Source organism: Pinus tabuliformis, chromosome J (assembly GCF_031772625.1).
Source record: "Pinus tabuliformis cultivar Carrire ecotype Pingquan chromosome J, CPIR1, whole genome shotgun sequence".
Taxonomy (NCBI): domain Eukaryota; kingdom Viridiplantae; phylum Streptophyta; class Pinopsida; order Pinales; family Pinaceae; genus Pinus; species Pinus tabuliformis.
In genome coordinates this window covers 917897804-917906518 of record NC_142295.1, presented here as the reverse complement: position 1 = coordinate 917906518, position 8715 = coordinate 917897804, and positions in this window count along the sequence as shown.

Below are 8715 nucleotides of genomic sequence, written 5' to 3'. Positions count from 1 at the left end.
GTAAGGCAGTTTCTCACACAGCAAAAGCATTTCCCAGTGGAATATCCGACTTAGGCGGGCATAAAGGGCGTCCCTGTGTTTTGGGATGGAACTCCATCAATGCTGAAAGAAAGCTTATCACTGCAGCAAATACCCAATCGGCTTTCTTTGATAGTAGTAAGGCTAGGCCACCCCCATTTGAAAAGGGGGGAATTGAATCTTCAACCAGATGCTAAATTGAATTCTCACATGGACACCATCATCGAAAGATTGAAAGACCTTCTCTTTACAGCTCTCTTGACTAGGTAACCATTCTTACAGATATTGACAATAGGTAAACCATTCTTACCACTGATGCATATCTTACGGACCATGCCGTCTCGCAAGTTTTCCTTTGTCATGCTTTTGGAGTAAGAAGCTTCGAGAAATGACTTATCGCCGAACTCTTCCTTTGTTCTGGATGTCTATAGAAATGACTTTTTCTCCGAGTCCTCCTTTTGGCCTAGGGAACAACAACCATCCTCTCCTATTCCTAGAGATAGATAGTTGTAGGTTCTGCTCAACAAAAGAACATCTGCCCTTTACAAATGCACGCAGGTCCGACACAAAAGGAGAGCTACTATCCCCATGTCAATGACTGGGTAAACTACAATTATTGGTGCTACTTGCGACTATATGGTGTTCGTTTTACTAGCTGAAGCAGTGTTCGTTCTGCTGGAGTTGCATAGGTAGCACCATTCCTCTCTGAAACCTCCAATAGAGTTCCCAACCAGATAGGGAGCTATATAGAAATGCTTAAAATGGAAAAGGGTACACGACAAGTGGATGGCATGCAATAACTGCATGAATATGCATGAATATCGTGTAGGGTTTAACCGCATGGCCAGCATGCATCTCGAAAGTCCAAATATTTTGATGTCGTTATGACTCTATGATACATCATGAAGCATATATCATAATATTTTGGTTAGCTTAATGGTTATTTCCATGCTTATGGTTAGACAGTACATATGCTTTATCTAGTTACAAGAAGAAGTAAGCTGACCATGACGTAATGAACCGTTGGACAACTAATTGATAGTTTAGGTCAGGTGCTTATCACTATATAATATGATTTCAGAGCATAGTAACAAATTGTTGTTTTCTAGTTAATGATGCATGACGCAATGGGGAATGATTGTCACTTCCTCTAGGTCTATAAGCAATGACTGGATCAACTCCTCTCAATCCTCTTGTGTAGACTACTGGGTATGGACTATCGGGAATGTCCTTATTGTTGTGCCTCACTCACTCCCTATAGTGCGTAATTTGATATTTAAGTAATGATCTGGAAGTCCTTAACTAAATATAGTATTGCCCTTACTCGTGATGTGTTACTTTATGGACTCTAATTAATCAATACTTATCTCGAGAACATGCTCTTTTCATTTGGATGTGCCTCTTTGGTCACTTGAGCAGTGATCATTTTGTTATTAACCTAATAGATCAAGTATCGCAGTGGACACGTTTATCTCATGCATGTGCTAGTATGCGTCGGAGCTATTGTCTTCCTCCAAGCAACATGAACCCTTTTCACAAAGTTGTAAAGTCGCACAGAGGTAATAAGGTTCTCCTTCTTCCTCAACTTGATGATTGAGGTGAGGAAGGAGCTATCTAAACCCCTCTCTGGCATACGATACAACTAGTGGATATGGGTGGGCAGAGTGGTACAAAGTCGCCCAACTCGCCTATCCTTTGAATTTGAGTTCTATGTATCCAAGTATCTGCCCCTGCAAGTGAGCAAGCAAGTTAGTTGGTATCGGTGCCACATCTAGACACTAGACCCATTTCATGTGCTTTCAGCTTTCTAGTCGACCAACCCCCTCGCTATTCAAAACAGGGACTAGCTGCTACGTAGCCTCTCTTGTTTATATATATCATTCAATTTAAAAGAAATAAAAAAATCATAATTTAATCATATTTTTAAAATCAAATAAAATTAATAAAAAACACTAACCATATTTTCAAAATCAATTAAAATTAATAAGAAATAATTAAAATTAATAAAAAATAACTAATAATAATGTAAAGTAGTTAAATTTGACAAAGCAGGCGTATACATGGAACAAAAGGTCAACATTATAGTTATAATTATATATAATAAAAGTAACATATATAGTTTTAATCAAACCATTGCATTATGAGCAAAATATTAAATTAGATTGAGGATGATATTAAAAGGATTAGCGTCAATGTCTCATTATGCCCTACAAAAGTATTGATTAAACCATAGTATTGGACAAAACGGTTCGCAAAAGTATTGTACAAAATTTTTGGTTTATGAAATCAATTCAAGTTGACAAGGTCCACGCTGGTCTGGTTCTAAGGCGAATTGCGAACCCCCTGTTGCGATTCTGAGCAACGAGGCTCAGCAATGGGCATGACTCTCTCAAACAACTTATGAATCTCCTCTATAGCAAGCAGCCAGAGTAGAATAGATCCATATAAACATCCATCCCATCGGAGCATTGTGTGTGAGGAAGCTTTACAATTTTATATTTAAAAAACTAGTTAAAAAAGAGCAAGCTTCTCATTAAACATTTTTTAATTAAAAAATCACAAAGAAGGTTAAGCTTTATATTTAAAAATATGAAAATAAATAAATGTATGTTTACATTTTCATGGTTTTATTGGATTATAATCATTACCGAGTTGTACAATAACCATTATAGGAATTATGGTTTAATGCAAAACGATGATAATTGGTTTGAAATTTAATTAAAAAGTTTTATTTTTTTATCTATTATAAATAACATTAATTTATACATTATATATTTGGATCTCAAAAGGATATTGATTGAGATATAAATTTTTGAGACGTGGAGATTATTTAAAATTTTATTTAGTATTTCATTTTTTATTTTACAATTTAGTTTTGAGTTTTCCTCATTTATATTATTGAGCTAAGAGACTCATTTTACCACTCAATTGACATGTGTCTCATTTAAAATAAAAATAAAATATTATTTAAATTGAAATTAATGTGAGATATAATCAAAATAAAAAATAAATATACATATTTGGTTAATTTTACTTTAAAATATACAAGGTAGTCCCACTCTAAATGTGTTTGCTTTAATAATTGTTAATATTACGACGCAATACAAAGGAGATATGGTAAAAATATTTTACTCTCACTCTTAGTTACACTGTAAGTTATAAATAAAATATATAAAATAATTTTATATCAAGTTTTAAAATTCTTTTAAAGTAATTAAACAAAAACAATTAAAAAGGATATTATTTATATTTTCATATTTTATTATGATATATAATAGATTATTTTAATATCCATATTAACTAATTTATTTTAATATTAACTTTATAAAAACCATAAACATATATGTATATATCAACCACAAACATATATGTATATATCAACCATAATAAAATATTTCAATGTGCAAAAAGAATAAGTAATTGAAGGTAAAAAAATTCCATTCATTATAACAATAATAAGAGGGAGATGTGTAATTAATTCTATCCTTAATATAAAATTAATATATAACATTTAAAAAATATTAATAAAATATTTCAATATATAAAAGTAAATAATATTGAAATATATTTAAAAATATGTTAATAGAAAAATCTCAATATTAAATTATTTCAATGTCCACCATTTATCCAATGAGGAGTCAGGTAAGGGTGGGTGCGATCCGGGTGACTTTGACAACTTAGATGCTCTTGGGTGGCCACTCCTCAAGCTAGAGGTCAAACCTAGAGGATCACAATCAAGTTGACAAACAAAATAATAATAATAATAATAATAATGTGTATATATTATATTTAGAGTATTTGAAAAATTAAATTGTTATTGAGTGATTGTAATTGTGTTTACTTTATTAGTTGTTATATTATAATTCGATAACAACTAATAAAGTAAACACAATTACAATAAAAAATGTAACTTTTTTGACAACAATGTCGAGAAAAATATAAATAGGAAAAAGTTATAGTTAATTTCACTTGACAATAATCTATCTCGTCCAAGAAAATTTAAGAAACAAAAAATCATAAATTGGATAAATATAAAGTAAAAAACAATGAGCTCTAAGAAAAACATGGGAAAAAAAGTAATAGGTTAAATAAATATAAAATACAAATCCATCCATCTACTATAATAAAGTACAAAACCATATGCTATAATAAAATATATAACCATCTGTATAACCAAATTATGAGCATTAATGCTTTTCTCAAAAGCTACTTTAATACAACCAAATCCAATGAACAAAAATGAATGGTATAGTAAGTTAAAGTCAAGTGATATTTATATATAATATCTAATTTAAAAAGAAATTAAATATTATATAAATACTTGTTACAATACTAACCTTCCTAGCCTTTTACAATGTCAAAATTATAGTGAGCTCGGGAGGCTTCTCTCCAAGCTTTTTGAGCATAGGAATAAAATCTTAAATCAAAATAAATAATTTGTTTCTTTAGGTCCGATAGACCAATGTTTGGTCTCAGTGGACGTTAACATCATCATCATCATCATCATCATCATCATCATCATCATCATCATCATCATCATCATCATCATCATCATCATCATCATCATCATCATCAATATTTAATTTAAAAAGAAATTAAGAATTAAGAATTTAATTATAATAGTAATGTAAGGTTTCAAGATCAAAATTTAACATAGTAATAAATTTATTATTCAATTTATGTGTGTGGTCCATTAATTAATATAAAATATAACTATATATATATGAGACCCTTCAAACATTTTGTAATGTCTCCCACACACACACACACACACACACATATATATATATATATATATATATATATATATTTTGCATAATTAATTCTGTAATTAAACATTTAAATAATTCAGGGACTGTTCAACCTACACACCACCGCTTGTTTGAACTGGTACTCATTAATTTTGGTTCTACAGAAGTCTTGTGCATGAGCATTCCACGCGGCATATGGCGATGAACTGTTTCAGGACTTTTCTAATGCCATCATGTGACACCCTAATCTGTTTTTTTTTAAGAGAATTAATTCCTGCCCGGCCTCATGTTGTACGAGGCCTGCAAGCATGTCAAATCTCCTGCTTCACATGGTAATTCTCACTGCATCGATGGTGGGGAGATGCCTCAGTCAATCCGATGGTGGCTGGATATTATGGTAGCCTGCCAACCTATACTATCATTGTTCTCGGAAATTGGCTCATTTGGGTTAGTCATTTTTCCCTCTCGGAGGATTTGTTTGGTCTCTGCCCGTGCTCAGACCCAGAAGCCGACTTGCAGACCCTATCCAGCTACCGGTGGTTTGGTCCTCGACTTCTTAGGTATTAATGAACAAGTTATATTTACCATGCTTCTTTTGGTTTTCCTCTTTTGTTTCTACTCTACAATGTAAAACTCTAATTGTCATAAGGTCATGCATTTATAGGTATTTGGCTACGATGCGGCCTGCAAACTTGAGACAGTGCTGTGCATGAACTAGCCGGGGTTTCTAGCAAGTAAGCTTCTGACAAAACGGAGCATATTATCCTTGTGTGATTGCCACTGAGGCAGCATAACTTACTCTGGCTCTTATTTGAGTTAATTGTTCTTTTTTCTTGTTTGTCATTGCTCCAGGCTGGACGCCTACCTATGCGCAGTGGCTAGCCTTGACTAGGGTTAGACCCCATCTCTGCCATAACAGATTCCCAGGTATGGGAGTTTTTCTCCGGTTATGACTTCGCTGGCTACTCCAGGAACCTTTGTGCTTCGAGGGTTCAGGGTTTTACTTTTTTTTATATTTATTACTTTAATGAGCAAAGGTTTGGAGTAATTTGCACTGTTTATCTCATGTAAATTAATTCCTGGATTTTGGGACTAGCTACAGTTCTCTGTTCGCCTTTATGTATGATAATTTACAATTTTCACGCATAAGTGTTTGTTTTCGTTCTACGGAACTGCAATTATATGATGGATGTTTGTTCTACTAGACTGCCATTTATAAGATAAGTGTTTGTTCTTCTGGATTGCAAATCTATAAGTTTGTCATATTTTCTTCTAAAAGCAAATGGAATTAATGTTTTTAAATCCTGGTAGGGGAATTCCACTCCGCGGCTTCCCTGTACAAAATTTTTTCTTTCGATCTTTTATATCTATGAACTACGGTTTTCTGCACAACTTGTCTCTAGTTTTCTTTGCGCTCTAGATAGGTAGTGAATAATTACACAGCTTGTATTGTTGAATATACCATTTGTGGCTAGATGCATGTAACTTTGCCTTCCTTCCCTCTATTGAGGTGATTCGCCCTACTCTTCCATGTGCCTGTATCTGTGTTCAGCATAATGTGGCAGGGTAGGGCAGAGAGTTTTGTAACCTCACTCAAACTTATGGCCCTTATCGCTTTTTGTTGAGCTTCCTATGGTAGCGGCCTCGTGAACTGGCAAGAGAACCTAAGACTATCACAAAATTATTAATCACAGTCAAGTTCTTAACACCGTTTGGGAGAAACTTGTTCAGCACACGCTCCATTGCGGGTTGCCTTGGCTTGCTTACCGTCAATCGGTTGCTTGGGGTTTTCCTGGGCAACTGCTATTTTTTCCTTTTGTTTTTGTTATCCGCCAGAGGGAAATTCCTCCTTGCCATGTACCCTAGTTCTGAATTACTGGTTATGTTACAGGTTAAATTCCTTTACAACAAAACAGTTATGTAGATGGAAATACTGATTATGTTGCAGATTAAATTTGTTTACAGCAAAAACAGTTATGCTGCCTTAACCACCTACACCCAGCATCACGTACCTACCAGCTTTTTCTTTAATTCAATTATGAGGGAAGTTTATTTACACGGTTATGGTTAGACTTACAGGATATGGACTGACCCTTATACGGACTTGCCCCCCATACCCAGCTAACGACAATATTCTTTTAACAGAAATATGAACTTCTCATCTGAGTACCCATTCCACTTTAATATAAAATTCTACAACATACAGGTACTTTAAATATTCCTTACTCTTTTAGAGTCAAGAAAGAGCCATGTACCTGTGTTGTCTGCCGTAGATGCCCCTCTGTTTCCTGTTTCTTGATACAGCCAACCTGCTTCTCTGCAGCTAGTCCTCCACCCGACTGTGAGACTATCTTTCAATACTAGTCTCCCCCCTAGCTTGCTCAAGACAACTGTCTTGTCTAGTTGCAGCACCCTGTGCTCTTACCATCTGATCCTCACTAGACATGGTAAGCTACGCATTTTCCCTCACTTCTTGTCCTCTACAGCACAGTGTTTTTCCTTTTTTCCCCCTTCTCACCCTTTTCTCGGAACCCATTCCACAGTTAGGGAGGGGAAAGTGGTTAGGGTTTTACAACCGTTTATTTATTATTTTTCTTTAGATATATTAACTCTTTAGAAGTTACATCTCATCCCTGTTACGGGAAAATTATTCCACAATTCCATTTTTGAAAAAAAAAGATATCAATTAATTCATGCAGCAAAAAAAAAAATCATCATCCTTTCATTTATGTCTTTTTAACCGAGGTAAAAAAAATATTTACAATAGTCTGGGGATATGACATCTCCCCCTCCTGAAATTAGACATCGTCCCAATGTCTTTCGGTTTTAAACAACCCTGGGTAAGTCTATTTCATGAATTCTTCATCCTCCCAAGTGGCCTCATCAGGCCCGAAGTGCTGCCACTGCACTTTAATTTGGGTAATATCCCGCTTCCATAGCATGACTTCTCTTTGGTTGAGGATGCTCAGCGGTTCGACCCGGATTTCTCCTTCCGGTTCTACCTGCAACATGCAATATCCTGAGTCAGTTTTCCTTTTACGAGAAAACATTTGAATTGATTTTTATAGAAAATTCTCACCTGAATTTCCTGCCAATTATTTACATGTTTAGGATCATAAACATATTTCTTTAACACGGAGACATGAAAAACATTATGAATGCGTATGTGACTAGGCAGAGTGAGTTGGTATGCCACTGGTCCAATTCTTGCTAAGATTTGGAATGGTCCACAGTATCGAAGTGCCAACTTAGAGCACCCGCTCCGCTATAGTGTGCTCTTTTTGGCTCGAATTCTCACATACACATGATCGTCGACCTAATATTCCTTAAACCTCCTTTTCCGATCAGCGAAGTTCTTTTGCCTGTCCTAGGCTGCTTTCATATTAGAGCGCACCTTTTTCACTAGTTCCTCCATTTCCTTAAGCATGTCAGGGCCTAATCTCAGTCTGTCTTCCGGTCCACTCCAGCTTGAGGGGGTGCAGCACTTCCGCCCATACAATACTTCAAAAGGGCTCATCCGCAGTGATGTGTGGTAGCTATTATTATATGCGAACTCAACCAAATGAAGATAGTCTTCCCACTTGTTTGGTTGCTGCATCACAAAAGCCCTCAACATATCTTCCACCACCTGATTCACCCGTTCAGTTTGCCCGTCGGTTTGAGGGTGATAGGCCGTGCTAAAGTTCAGCTGAGTTCCCAACTCTTCAAACAATGTCCTCCAAAAGACCGATGTAAATTTTACATCTCAGTCTGAAATTATTGTCTTGGGTAACCCATGCAGCTTAAATATATTTTGCATAAATACATGAGCAATCTTCACAGCTCTGTACGTAGATTTCACAGGTATGAAGTGTGCTGACTTGCTTAGCTTATCCACCTCAACCATGATGGAGTCATTGTTCTTCTTTGATTTAGGCAAACCTGTTATAAAATCCATAGTGATGGT